This window comes from Megalobrama amblycephala, linkage group LG12 (assembly GCF_018812025.1).
Source record: "Megalobrama amblycephala isolate DHTTF-2021 linkage group LG12, ASM1881202v1, whole genome shotgun sequence".
Taxonomy (NCBI): domain Eukaryota; kingdom Metazoa; phylum Chordata; class Actinopteri; order Cypriniformes; family Xenocyprididae; genus Megalobrama; species Megalobrama amblycephala.
In genome coordinates, this window is record NC_063055.1 from 11,623,780 (window position 1) to 11,639,731 (window position 15,952).

The following is a 15,952-nucleotide window of genomic DNA, read 5'->3' on the forward strand; positions in this document are numbered from 1 at the left end:
TTCTCCCTGTCTTTTAGTCTCACTCTATCTATCCACCTCTCTATCCGTCTATCTATCCATCTATCCATCTATCCATCTATCCACCTATCCATCTATCTACCTACCTACCTTTAGGTTTTCCAGACTTTATCTTAACAAACTTGCTTTTCTAGTTAAATTCAGGAATTGTAATTTAAAAAAAAAAAAAAAAAACATTCTCAATTCAGTTATAAATGGAGCACAACCCGATATGGAACAAAAGTGTAAAAGTGCGTCCCAATTCGCGTACTTATGCACTATTCTATGACGTTTTTAAGTAGAAATAGTGTGAGTGGTGCGTTCACACAGAAAATTCCAAAAAGAAAAAGTGCACTATATATAGCCGGATGATGCACTTATTTAACGGAAAGTGTGGAATGTTGGAATGGATGACATGCACTCAACTGTCGCAGCTTTAATTACATTGCGGAGGGGGAGGGGGGATTAGACTCCGATGTTTAATGACAAAATATAAAATTCATACACTACATGGATGAGTACATAGTGCATAAGTACATAGTGTACATGTATAGTGCGCCGTTTGGGACATAAGCAATTTCATAATATGGAGAATGTGGCAGCACTGTGGCTGGAGTGTTATTCAGAAAAATATTGAGCTGTAGCCTATCATTGTGGGCAAGCGTTGCAATGATGTTGTGTCAATGGAGAGCTGTTGTGTCTTTAAGCAAGGACAGAGGTTGAGCTGTTTTGTCTCTGTGTCTGAGGGGAGGTAAGAATACACGCTCTCTCTCTCTCTGTCTCACACACACACACACACACACACACACTGTCAAAATACCTTCACATACGATGTCTAAGGAGATGGCATCAAATTCAGGAAGCCCAGTGTAACATCAGAATGTGCTTCCTGCAGCAATCAATAGATCTCAGGGCCATACACCCCCACACATGCACAGACTTTAACAAGGGCGTGAGTGGATAAACAAATTGCCCTTGCACTTTAATCAGACTTGGAGGGAAACAACAAGCCTTTTGAAAAATTTATGTAATTGTTGCTTGAAGAACGGCTTTGTTATTTCACTCTAGTTTTGCTTTAAAAGCCACTCTGCGATCGACCGACCACTTAAGCTATGCCGAAGCCAAATCACAGTCAAACTGAAATATTACCAGCTCTAAAAGACACCTCATCTATATATCTTTGATAGCTATCATATTAATGGTCATTATAAAGCATAAAGTGTTTAAATATGCTCATACTTTGAATACGAATATGTGTTGGCCAGGTCCGTGTGAAATCGCTCAAGAGATCCATTGAGTCGTAGATCGATGCAGCTCCACGCGGCCGAAGAGAGACAGCATTGAAGCTGATGCTAATTGAGACAGAAGTGAATTGATAAGGCCTGCGCTGCATAATAAGCTCGCTTGAAGCTAACACAGGCTAATGTTTCCATTAGCGTCCGTGAAGAGATGGATGGAGCAATAGATGGTGATATGGAAGGCAGAGTGAGCAAAACGGATGAGACCCGGAGACACCATTTACCGTATCCGACACTTCTGGTCAGATTTGTAAGGAATAACAATTTTAAAAAGAGCCTGTGCTAACTTTTAAACTACAGCATGGGTAACAGTTTCTTATTTGCGTTTTTAGTGCTCTGATTTTAGATTGCATCAACTACCTGTGAAAATAATTTAGACTAACAATAAAGAGGAAGTACATTTATTTTCCTGTCATTCCAATTTTGCACAATCCTGGTTTCGTAACAAAAAATGATCAGCTCTCCAATGTAGTCTGAACATAAAGTTAAAAGACAAAGGAAACTTACACAACATTGACCTTTTTTAGAAACTAAAGCTCTTTGAGGCTGTGTTAATATTTGGAAAAGCATGTTAGTTGGGTTCCATTCATGCAAATAAGTCCAATTAATTCAGTATAGTGCAGATGCATAGTGGATAGTCATGACCTGAGTCTTTAAAAGCACAATGTTGTTGGCAAAGAGCTGCAGAAAACAGCAACCACCTTGACCTACAGATAGGACGGATTGTTAGAAGCCAAGGTAAAGAGATAATTAAATAGACTGATAGGCCTAATAGTGAGATAAAGGTCAAAGTGAAGAGAGAAAAAGAGAGGGGGACGATATATCAAACCAGTACTACAAAAGTCTGCAGAGTGCAAATGTAAATAGTAGTAACCTGTAATTAGATCCCTCTACTGGTGCGATTTATTTCAGACATTGTACTTCATCGAGACAGTCTTATAGAGAGCAAACAATGAAGTATTGTCAGATATAGGATGCCCCTTTAAAACCGGGCAGGCTAGTTGGAGGGTACAATTATCTTCAATTTCCTCTTGGAAAAAAAAAAAAGAGAGAGAGCTGGCAGAGATTGTGTTCGGCTTTCTCTCCGATTCCATGTCTGTGTGTGCTCGTGTTTGCATGTGAGTGTGTGTGACAGTCCTTTTCAGAACGAGATTACATGTGTGGGCAGGCGAGGAGTGGTTTCAGACAGTAAATCAATGGATTCCACTGTAGTAGTGTTGTAGAACGTCTACAGGTTAGCGCAGAGCGCAGGGGGAGCCGTGCGGCTTTAACCTGAGCCTTTACCTCCTTTTGCGGACACACACACACATACACAGCTCTGGTTTCACACACATTGTTTTATTTAGCATGTCCGCTGTCAGCTCATTTGGAGGAGTGGTACTGGGTTGGAATAGTATTAATTGCGAGGGATCTATGACCTACGATCACTAACCTGAGGCACCACACTAGCCCGGATGCTAATGGTATTAAATGCCACTGTTTCCAACACTTTTAATTCACCTGGAGTAAGCCGAGAACACACACACATCCGTCTATACACACACAGACATGCTCCTTCAACCCCTAAACCTCATGGGCTTTCTGAACAACTTCTGATTGGTTAAGAGGTGTGACCAGACCAGCATTCGTCCAATCACTTCTCAGGGAGAAATTCTCCACTTCCTCAAGTCAAATAAAATGTAGGGCCAAGCCAGACTTGATTTTGTCCATATGGATGTGACTAAAACAATGCCTAAATAGTTATTTAATAAATACTTTGACGAAACAGATATTTAATAAAATGAATGTTATTCAAGATTTTTCTTTTTAAATAACAAGTACAATGAATTGCTCACAATAAGACCAGTAACAAGTGGAGTGACAAATTTTTAAAACATTGAGTTGAAAATTTTAAATCTTAAGCCTCAATTCAATTCGACAAAGAAAAAATAGCTAAACAATTGCATTAATGTGCATCTAAGTACATCAGAAATAAGCAACAAATCATACTCTTGTACTTTACAGGAAAACAAAAACAGGTTTACCATTCAATTTATTTCACATTATGGAAAAATGTCATTCAGTCAGAAGTCTGATTGCTCCTGCACCCCAGCAGCACAAGTCTCATAAATCAATTTAACTAATTTGTGGATTTGAAAATAAAAAGTTATTTGCTAACCACAATGTGAAATTCATTGGAAAACCGCAACATGATTCATGTGGGCTACCGACTAGCGTGCCATTGTTAGCGCTTGACAGCAGAGTCTCCGGCGAGAGAAAGCGCGGGGGAAGGGTGCTGTTGAACAGGGACAGACATTCTTTTGTTACCTGTTCAGGAAAACCAAAATAGCCTGTGGGCTTTAAGGCTGGAACTGATACACCGCGTCCCTTAATCAAAGAACAAAATGACAAGCTTTCTGTGTCATGCCTAGCCCAGCCTCTCCACTACAGCCACAGGGCTTTAACTGGCAGCCATCTTTAGCAAGAGCAAACCAGGAAGTGATGATGAAGTGATTATATTGTTGTGTCTGGGGAAAGAGCAAAGAGCTCTATTTTTCAAAAAAAAAAAAAAAAAACATTTAAGAAAATCTGTACAGAGCATCAAAAAATAAACTAGTATAACTGATATTCCCCTACAGTTTTTAAGGAAAATACATTACCTTGCAGACGTTAGATCAACATTAACTAAATGTTTACACAACATTTGTGATTCAAAATATGCATAAAGCTGCCTTTTTTATGTTTTTATGTAAATATTACACTTAAAACAGTGAGAAATGCCATCTAGATTAATAATTTAGCAGATATCTTGCAAACGTACGTGTATCTACTTGTTCTGTACATTGCGTTTCTCTCTCTCTACGCTACATTCTACATCTTAAAACATCAAAATGTTCGCTATGCTAGCCTTAAGGCCATTCACACCAAGAATGATAACTATCTTTGCGTCCACACCAACACGCAATAATGTTGTCTATTCTAAGCGCGCACTATAGTTATGCCGTCTGCCACTTTAAATGCTCAAGCTCTTTAATGTTGGGTGGATTCTAATCGGCTGTCAATGTTATTATCATTCATCAGCTGGACAAAATCATTCTGAAAGTGATTCCAATGATATCTTTTCTCTCAGAAGAATTAGAATGATTATTAAAACTTTATAGTTATCATTATAGTTATTGTCCTTGATGTGAACGGCCCTTTAGTTTGGAGAAAGGAGGACAAAAAATGAAGCGTGGCTTGAGAAGTCCACAGCCAAGACAATAGTCTCAGGCCTGGGCTTTGTCTTCTAGTCTTAGCCCTGTTCCTGAGCTCCAGCTGATCCTTTTTAAACATTTGAAGGACAAAAGGAGCCCAGTCGAACCTCAGGATGAGAGGTGCTCTCCATCACCCCAAAGACAAAACCCCCTCTCATGACCACGAGTGCTAGGTCTGCACCCTCCTTTTATTTAACATTCATCAAGACACACTCACGCATGCACAAAACAAGACAAAAAAACTCCTGATGAAATGCAAACACGCAGGAGACATCAATGGCAGAGCCGTGCTGTGTTTCAGACTGCAGAGTTGTGGTTGTTCATTTAGACGGGGTGTAAGCACAGGTCTTTGTTGGGTTAGACTGACGTCCGCACACACACTCACCCTCTGCCCCAGTAGCGTGGCCTGTAATCTTGTAATTCTTGGCTTGTGGCCTGTAAAGGTCAACTTTGAAACAAGATTACTATGTGTTCTGCGGTCAGGGATTCACCTGAGTGATGTCTGAACCTACACGTCTGCCAACTCAGATGCTACTCACATTTTAGTAGACCAAAGCATGACCTCTAAAGGCTGTGGGTGCTGGACGTTTCTACCATAGAAAAAGCGGGGTGGGGCCTAAAAAAAATTGGCTCCACCTCAGTCTGGAAAGATCGAAGTGAAAGAAAAGGAGATGGTACAAACGCTTTATTTCCACATATTTTATTTACAAATATCTTTTGTTATTCATTATCCCTTCTGATTCATGATTACATAAAGGCGCTTTAATATATCTTTTCAAAATTGTGGCATGTTTTTTGTGGGCAGGTTATGTAGGCTTGTGATACATCATTGTTCAGCTTTCGAGTCAGTAGAAACGCTGGCCCCGGCACCATCACCATTTAGAAGAAAAAGGGTATGTGTGTGTGTGTGAATGTGTGGATGTTCTGATTCAATGATGAAACATTTGGGTGGGTGATAGACAGATGGACTTATGAGTGAGTAAATGTATTTACCTCTTTACGCAACTTCACGCAGAATTGTACAAATAATATCATCCATACCCTGCTGCCGGTCTGGAACTGACATAAGAACAGCAGTCACGATAGCAAACCCATTATCTGTCTCTCTCTATCTCGCTCTCTCTCTTTTCTGTCGATGTAGCCAAGAGCCCAGACAGCAGAGTTTCACCCTACCCTGCGATTCCACTCTCAGCAAACATAACTAGAGGATTTGAGTTGCATATTTTCTAGCCGTGTACTGTAATAGTATGTCTGTCTACTCATTTCAATGTCAAATTACACATTATAAAGTAGGCTCCTTCTGTGCAGGACACGCTTCAAAGAACGGCAGTTATAAAAGTCTGACTAACCAAACCAAATTATGGTGCATCTCAAACCAGTGCCACTGGGCCCAGACGAACGCTTCATTTAGAACAGAGTGAGGAAGGATGTCGCATGTCTATTTTTTTCTTTCTGTGGCCGAGTTTACAAGGTTTTACACGCCTGTAAAAAGTCTTTAAGAACTTGCAAGGTACACATGTATGAAATAAATAAGGTAAAATTAAAGAATGAATACGATATTTCATGTATTCATAATACAATTATATTTAGAATAAAGAAAATGGAGGCCTTTTAAAGATTAGTGCATTATTGCATTATTTTCATGACAGTTAAGCACATTTCCCCTTCCCAAATTCTCATGCTGTAACACCAACTGGGCGCGATCACTGTCGCAACAGCTTAAGGCTGTCTATAACAAAACTGGGTTTTAATCTCTATGTACAAAATATTTTATGCAATATACTTGAATAACATAGGATGTTTATGTAGGTTGTAAGTTTCAATCCTTCCCTCAAGCTATGGCATGCAGATTTATAGTTAGCTGCTATTAGGTGCAGTGTGACTCCAAAAGGGGCAGTGTGACTCCAAAAATAACTCTTTTTTTTTTTTTTTCATAGTCATTCAGTTTGAGGAAGTGTCGCTGTCTTTCAGTGTGTGCGTATATGTCACGCTGTCTACAGCCATCTGTCTGATGGGAGCTGTATGGAAGCATCTGATTGGTCAGTCTGCCTGAATAGAGAGGGGTTTGATGGGAAGGGTCATGTGTCGGACTGCTCTTAGACACACAAACACACACTGCCAGCTAAAGTGTGACTCACTCCGTCACACAAAGACAAAAGGGCTCAGCTGACATTGCAGAAAATCCCCATGCACACACCAAAAAAAAAAAACATATTTTGCTCAGCGATCTTCAATCATAGTGGCAGTCAAAAGAACTGCTGTGAATTTCAGACAAAAATTTCATATAGGATGCATTATGTGAAAAGAACTGGCCAATCAGAATCGAGTATTCCAGAGAGCAGTGTAATATACAGCAGGAAATCCCACACAAATTGTATAAAAATTGAATTTATGAGCTTAAAAAAACAACATAAAACTACTCACTTCAGTAATTTGACGTAACATAGGACAAATGAATGCATCCATATGCATTTGACTGGATTGTGAAAGTAGACATTATTGATATATGTAATTCATCCCCGCCCACACGGCCTTAGCTACATCAGACGAAAACAAAAACTGTTTCAGAATCATGCACAATACAATCAAAATATCAAAGAAATACAGAAAATACAAATACAGAAAATAGATAAAGATCTTACAATCTTTATCTTAAAGCACAAAAAGAGGCTGAAACTAAAGGCTATTTAGTTCTGTGATGAATTTTTCAAAGCTAAACTCATCTGAACTCATGTTTCTTTCTATCTGTGCTTAACTGTCATTAATAATACATATCAATGCCATGAATGAATGAAAGCAAAAAAAAAAAAAGTAGAAATGAATAAGGTTTTATTTGTTTAAAGCAAAGAACGCATGTCACAGATAGAAAGCCAGTCAGAACACTGAATCTAGTTCCCTTCTTTCCTACTTCATTCATCCTTTCCTAATTCATTCATTCACTTGTACTTGTTATTCTGTCGTGACTAGGACACGGGAGCCCATTCCGACAGTCTGCCTGAAACTAAGCGTTCACAATGTCTTTCATCAAATCAAACATTTACCTCACACCTTACATATTAGCACATCCAGTCTCGCATTGAGTAACCGAGGAAACCCCCGAAACGCATCTATTTTCCCACCCCTCCTCCCTGTTAATGCCAGACACAGAAAAAAAGCTCCCTCCTCCATCCCACACTCTTCTGTCTGCCAGCCCCCATCGCATCTTCCTCCACCTCCCCCAGCTGCCCCTATCAGGCAGGTATATGAATGCTTTCCCAAAGGCCAGCCAATACAAACACACACACACTGACTGGGCTGACTGATGTGTGGGGGCTGGTGGAAGGAGTGTGAAAAGAGAGGATGCCCTGTGATGAACCTCTCTCTTTTATCTGTGTTTATCTCCATCTGACATTAATGAGATTTTAGCTACTGCATCCTGGGGGAGGGGGTGGACAGACTAGGAGGCTTAGCAGCGTGTGTGTGTAAGAGGGTGTGATATAATGTCACAACAGAAGGGGAAATTATGTAAGAGGGTATGTATAATTGTCCAAAATGTAGTCTTCTTTTCGATTGCAATATAACTGAAATCACAACGTTTCTTCGTTCACTGAGAAGCTCTGTAACTGTGTAGGCAGTAAGGGCTTCAGGTTAGCTCTCTTGAGTTACAATGATTTGAGTTGCAAAACCTAGTGAGCTGCCTACTATGCAGCATACTTACTTCATTACTAACCTAAAATGTTATATATAATATACATAGCAATTATTGTGCTGATAATTAGTTTCAATATTAAATCAATTATATATTTCAATATTCAATATTTCTCTTACTCTTAATTTGGTCAAAATGAGGTATCTAAGGAGTAAAGTGGAATTTATTTATTTATTAAAATTATTATTATGTTACCATATTTGCACAGCATATTTCATTTGATGTGAATTCAAATGAGGCTTTTGACGTTGAAATAGTTTCTTCGCTATCATTTACATGGATATAAATTGTTCAAATGACAAAACATTGCCTATATAAAACATTTCCAGTGGAAAACAATTGGTTGTGAAAACTGCTTTTGTTTGCATCAAATTAAATAGCGCACCTAGTGTGAATGAAGTCTATTTCTTAAATATATTTGATCTCTCAAGCATATTTTAAAGTCATTTAGGGGGGGGGGGGAAGACTTACTCCCTGCTGAGGTTGCTAAATAACAATGAACAGCAAAGCTGAATAAGTGCCATTTTGATTTAAAAAAATTCAGCTTGAGAGGTGAAAAACTGATCAAATTAGCAAGGATGTGGCAAATAAGCCAAGCGTGAATCTTCACACATGAACTGAACTGTTAATGTAAAAAAAAAACTAATGAATTGACTTGAATTTGCATTCTATTAGAGCCACAAAAGCAATTAGCGTTTGAATTGTTCTAGGGAGATGTTCGTGTCTTATCTCTAAAACAAAGCCACATATTTTCTCCCTTTGCCCGGTTAATCACAGTTATGATCCATCAGTTCGGGCTTGTCAGTGACAGACTATTTGAAAAATCTTAATTAGCACCTAAAGGAGACTCGTTAGAACGCTCAGCTGCTGCTCACTCCTGAAAAAAAGATGTCAAATTTAATAACCACCCAGGACTACATGAGGGATTTTTTAAAATCAGGATCAGTGGGAAGAATGAGCCTTGTTATGAAAGCAAGAGATTACCATGTTTTTTTTTCGCAGAGTTTCATACTTTGTAAAACCGTTCGGGTTTCTCGTCTGGCACTCTTGCGCAACAATAAAAATGACCCTTGCGGATATCCAAACAAAAGCCTGTTCATATCAGTAACCGACTGAACAACACAGGGTCCGTTTCTCTGCCTCGCAGGTCTTTGACCTCACGAGTCCAAGTTCTGGAACATACTTATGAAGACTTTGACCAGTGAGGTCTCGGAACAGCCGTTCAACTCGGTTCTCAGACGGACCCTCTGGTTTATATCGTCGGCAGCTGCGGGACTGTCCGTACCCGCGGAGCCCCTCGGATTCTGAAGGGGAGGCAGAGAAATGCGCAAATGCAGCTTTTCGGCGTTGCGGCCATTGATATGCATACCAGGGGCCAGCTGCTGCTGAGTCGAGTTGAGCCATCCGCTGTGTGTATGTGTGTGTGCGGCTTAAGAGCGATATGCCTGGCGAATGAGACGGGACATACCTAATATCCCCTTAGGGAACTGGCTTCCTCTCCCAAAGCTCTTGCACCCTCTCAGTTCTCCAGCAGATATCCCAGAATTCTCTGAGGCGCTGGGGGTGGTAGAGAGGGAGTTGGAAAGATGCCACGCTCTCCCTCCAAAATAAAAATCACAAGTCAGCCGAACCGAACGCAGAGGACGGAAGAAAGAAAATGAACACGCAAGGTGTTCATCAAAAGCATTTTCAAGGGCGTGATTTAGAGTAAATTACGTAGCTTTGTTTCCAAAGAGCGAACAATTAAGTGAGAAAACGGCTTCAAAGGCTGAGAGCGGTTAAATTCTGCTTTAATGACTGGATGATTAGAGGGGTTTACTACCCACTTCCAGCACCTGGGGGGAATTAAAGATCGAGAGAAAGGGGAAAAAAACACTTGATTGTAGAGGAGACGAGAAGTCAGCAGGCGAAGGGTTCTGATACCGAGCAGGTGTGTGTGTGTGTCTAAGTGTGCCGGCAGACGCGCAGCGAATGCGTAAAAGAGAGTGAGAGGGCATGCTTCATTCATTTCATGCCCATTCAGACTCCCATTTGCATAATCAGTCTCTCTCTGCACTTTGGGAGTGGCTGTCCTGGAATGCGGCTGTCGCAACTCTCCCTTCCCGTCACTGAGCTGCGGTTTTCCTGCACTGGCGGCAAGAACACGCTGTCTGCCAAAACTCTCTAAATAACCCCTGATAAAACGCCTCCACATTGAACAGGAAACTCAGAGGGGGAAATCAAATGCATGACTAAGTGGGAAATGCTCATGATATGGGTTTTCTTACAGCTCTGAAAAGTGAAAATGCCAACTATTTCATCAAGAAAATCTGACAATGCAAAAAACGTGCAGTGAAAAAATATAATTTTAACAGGGCTGTAAATTTAAGACATTCATTTAGTGCAAATAAATCAATAAAAAAAAAACACGCATTTCATCAAAAATGAATTAAACATATATTTAAATCCATTAATTAAAAATAATGGAGACATAATGCAAAAAATGCATCTTGCGTGAAGTCTACTTCAGACGGATAAATAAACTCAACTGTAAATAGATATCTGTGACCTGTATGTCAACGATACAACTTTTTGTCCATTTAATGCTTTTCGTCTGCCATATTAATGTATGAAAGTGATCTTCATTTTGGAGTTCTCATCAAATATTGATTATTTGTGATTCATTTAATTTATTCATCAGCATACCATGTAATAAATTAATTTTTAATCAATTGAAATCTCTAAAATTGAGTCTCATTAAAAAGGTATTTAGTCACTTACTATGCTTGTTTACAGTCTTAGGGTACATTTACACTCCAATGATGAACTAAAAACTATGAAAAGTTTTTCCTTTGCTTTTTTCACATAGAAACAATAAACAATCCCTGTTTGCACAGATCTGCAAAAACAATTAAAAAAGCTGTACAATACATCGATTCACGATACAATGATCGAGTTTTTCTCTCTCGAATCAATCTTGAGCTTAGTTCTAACAGCAGATGGTGCTCTAGGCTAGTTTTTAACTGCACACTCAAATGCTCACAAAGAAGAGTGCTGGAGAGCGATTGTACGTTTGGCTGAGTCATGTAAGTGGTAAATGTACTTGTACCTCGGCTCAGAATGCTTTTATGATGTGAGATTGATGTAAACAGCCCACTGCACCCTTGTAATTCACTTCAACCTTTTTGAACTTTATGAATGATTATTTTAGGTTTAAGTGGTGTGTATAAAGGAACTGGAAGCAGATGGTGTATGAGTGTTTCTAAAGCACGTATAGTAGTGCCATCTTCTGTTAAAAACTAAGCTCAGTATCGATTCGAGAGAGAATCGCGATACGTCGGAAAATATCAGAATCGCTCCAGGTTTTTTGTATCGCAAATCGCGAATTGATGTATTGTCCCAGCTCAAGTAGTTGTAGTACACATCTAAAACATAATACACATGCGCATTATGTCACCATTTTTCTCAAATTTCCATTTCTGCAGTTTACACAGATACAATAGCGGTATCGCTTTCCAAAACTTGCACTTTGAAACCCGTTTTCAAAAGTTTGCATTTTCAGGCCCCCCAAAAAACGCTGTTGTCATGTAAATGAACAGCCAAAATGCATAAAAAGTTTTCAGTTTTTAGCGTGTCATGCAAACGGCCCCTCAAGCTATTTTGTCCTTAATCCACCTAATCATTCAGCGCCACTCCTGTCAATTACGTCCAGACAGTTTTATCAGTATAAAGTAATCATGATAGCTCATGAAGCCAACTCAACACCTAGACTTACACTTTGAACCTGTATACTACAGTACAGCAAACTCAAGCCTTGTTTGCCAAGCTGACAAACTCTTTTGAACCCTTTAAACAAGATCTCAGACAAGCGTAACACAATTTTCTTCACCACAGAGTATTAAAAGATGATGCGTTTGGACCTGAGACAGCTTGACAGAACATAATGGCTAGGTACATTTTACGCTTAATTATGACTGTGTGTCTGAGCGAGGGACACTGAACATCCTGTCTTTCTGTGTCTTCCGGCTGCTGACTGAAAGCACCAGACAGACACGCACTCACAAACACTTACATACACACACACACACATATATATATGTCGAGGGAGGTTGAGTAACTACACAGTCTGTGACCTTCCCTCAGCAAGCAGCAGAGAAAGAGGAAGTTCCTTCACCCCACCCAGAGACAGAGAGAGTGAGCGAGAGACTGCCAGACTACTTTTCACAGATGAGGAACAGTAAGATCTGTAAATAACTCAGCAAAAAACAAAACAGCTCTGTCACAATCGCCCAGACGGCAACAGAAACACAGTATACAAACTTTTACATCTACATCACTTGCATGTGGAATACTTGATAAATGCATAAATTCATACAAATGTGCACATATAACCATTTTCAACATTGATAATAATAAGAAATGTTTTTTGAGCATCAAATCAGTATATTAGAATGTGACACTGAAGACTGGAGTAATGATGCTGAAAAATTCAGATTTGCCATCACAGGAATAAATTACATTTTAAAATATATTCAAATAGGACACAATTATTTTAAATAGTAATAATATTTCAAAATATTACTGTTTTTACTGTACTTTTGATCAAATAAATACAGCTTTGATGAGTTTAAGAGACTTTTAAAAAACATTACGACCCCAAACTTTTGAACGGTAGTGTATTAACACTAAAAATATATATTTCATATCTCATTATTATTATAACATATAAATATATTTATAATATATAATAAAAATATATAGATTAACGTGTTCTTGTGGCACAGAAAAACGTTAAAAAAAATAATTGAATAACAGCATTATACAGACCATATTTGACCTAAACAGAAAAAGATGACCATAGAAGACGGTTTACGCTAACGCTCACTACAGTGCCCCTTGCAGCAATGCAGAGAACTGCATTTCACCATGTCACATTGCAAATTACGCTAACATATTTCACATTACAATGACGTGAAATCGAGCTTGCATAGCTCAAAGCGTTCGCATCAAGCACATTTCAAGCCTTAGTCTTATTCTACAAACATCTGAGTGGCAAATGAAATTGTGTGGAGGCCATTATGAAGTCATCAATATCAAATCGCTGACTCTTCCTGGCAAAGGAGTGACCAGGCGGTCGGGCGTATGTAAAAATACACCGAATCTCCCCTCACTAGATGGATATACTGATATATTCCACTTCCGTTTCCAGACGGTTTGAGAGTGTTCCCTCTTGTGTGTGGTGAGAGGCAGGAAAGCTCTTGAGATGAATAAAAGCCTGCTGTGGGGGGTCTGATAATGTGATAATGCAGAGAGCTCCAGGACATTCGGGCTCACTCGAGACCGAAGGAAACAACTCGATGTTAACGAGCCAACGTCATTCACCGTAAGGGCCCATTCAATCTGCAAAGCACTTATGACACACATCGTCCGTGCAAAAAGAGACAGAAAACGGCAAATGTGTGCAAACACGCTAGAGCGCAGGCCTCGGTTTACATTCTCTCGCTCTATTCATAAAGGGAAAGTAACTGGGTGAGAGCTGGAGGTGGTGGAGGGCTGATCACAGAGAGATGGGAGGGAGGAGATGTTGGTGAATGCACTTCTTTGTTGGTTCATACTCCGTTTCCACCACAATACTCCAATCCCTGCATCATCAGCTCCATTCAAGGGAAACAGTTCATGCAAATGACCAGGCTTGCCATTCATTGAGTGTTTGTTTGTGTGTGTGTGTGTGTGTGTGTGTGTGTGTGTGTGTGTGTGTGTGTGTGTGTATTGGAGGGGGGCACATTACTAAAAAACTTTTCCTCTAATCCTCTACCTCACAAACAGGACCCTGTCTGCAGCAGGAGTCAAGCATTAGAGCCCCAGGGGTAAGAAGAGCCGCCACACATGCGAGTAACCCGAGACCGGAGACAACCCAAAGCAGATAAACATAAAACAGTCAGCCCGAGACTGCTTTATCGCATTATTCCTTCCAAAAATACCCAGAAATGATGCATATTTAAGCAGCAAACTTGGTTGGAGCGCAGCTCAGAAAGCAGGTTTTTCCCTCAGCAGCCCTGTGATTAAACCCTCAATGGCCCGATCATTAAAAACACATCCACTGTCAAGTACCTGTGATAGCTAAACGGCCCATTTCGGAATTACCATAACATGACGCCGTTGCCGTGGGACATGTGGAAGTCATGCTGAGCTCGAGAGAGACAGATGGAGGAACGAGATGATAAAAAAACAAGCACTAGACAGAGAGAGAAATGAAGACTACAAGCAGCCTTTAATGGCTCTAAATGATTGTTTGTTTACGCAGTCAGCACTGTATCCACAGTAAAGGTTAACGGGACAGAGGTTGTGACACTGAGGGTTAGTTATTGGTCAATTAAATTCAGTAAAGCCCAGAAATGCTCTCTGATTTTTTCTTTTTTGCATCGGTCTGCTCACGTTAAATATTTCATGCCATTAAATTTAGGCCACTGCGACGGCTATTCTATCTTGACGTCCGCCCACAGAATCCACATCTCACCCCCGTCCCGGATATCAGGTTGTAACATTTGGACTGGGAAACCAATATCATGATAGTCTCTGGAGTCTGAAGACTGGGTCACCAAAGAACTGACACTCTTGGCCCCTTTCCAAGCACTCATCTAAGGAGGGAAGCTGACACTACTTGGAATATTCCAACGCAAAACTTAAGACATACAAATTTCACCCTGGTGGTGTGGCTTAGCAGTTAAAACATCTAGTCTGCCAACTTTAAGATTGTTGCTTTGAATACCAGCAGAGGTGATTCATGGACATCGCCACAGTGCCCCGTCGCACTTAACCTCAGGTTGTGCCAAAGGGAATGTCCCTATAAGAAGCGCACTGTACGTCTGCCAAATAACTACTTACTGTTAAGTCTGAAGTTTGTGTCACCAAAGAACTGACACTCTTGGCCTTTCTCCAAGCATTCATTTCTAGACGACTGTGGCAAGCCATTTCAACAATATCTATTTTTATGTTTCTGATAGTTATTTTTGAATTACTAGTAACAAGTAATCCAAAAGTGACTAAAGTTTCAATTTCACTCATAATTATGTCACTAGTTTCAGTTGTTTTTTTTATTTGCGTGATGCAATGACGAGTCAGAATAGCCGTTTTATTGTTCAATACAAAATGTTTCTAGTACACTGTAGAAAAAGAATTGCTGGTTTAACTTAAAGTAAGTAACCTGGTTGCCTTAAAATTTTGAGTTCACTGAAATTAAAAATTTGAGTTAATACAATGAAGATGATTGGTTTAATCAACAAAAACTCAAAATATTATGTTATCTGAACTACAAGATGATTTGACAAAAGAAAAAATGTTCTGATGACAAATCATGAAAAACAATCATAATTGTTTACAGTCAGAATACAATAGTGTCTAAGAAATGAATTTGATCCAATTAGTTCTAGGAAAACCGTCACAGATACTAGTAGCCAAACTATTTCTAGTAAGCCAGAATGAATACATATTAAATAAATAGGAAATAGATGGAAAACATACTAGTTGGAAGTGAACAGTTGATGTCTGAAGCACTGAAGCAAATACTACCAAGATAAGTAGCAGCAAAGGAATAAGTACTAGTTTGCAATTAAGTACTAATTTATTAGGCTCTTGTCACTACTGGAATAAGCATCAACTGAAAAGTTATTCATGAAATTGGAAAAGATGGTATTAGACACTGCTGGTCATTTAAAAACAAGCAGCAGCTACTAATATAAAAATAGGCACTAGTTAGG

At 39.5% G+C, this 15,952-nt stretch overlaps 1 protein-coding gene across 1 annotated transcript in view; it reads right to left on the minus strand.

Moving 5' to 3' along the window:
• Positions 1-15,952, minus strand: part of skia (v-ski avian sarcoma viral oncogene homolog a) — a 71,388-nt gene that overhangs the window by 53,899 nt on the left and 1,537 nt on the right. The window lies entirely within an intron of this gene.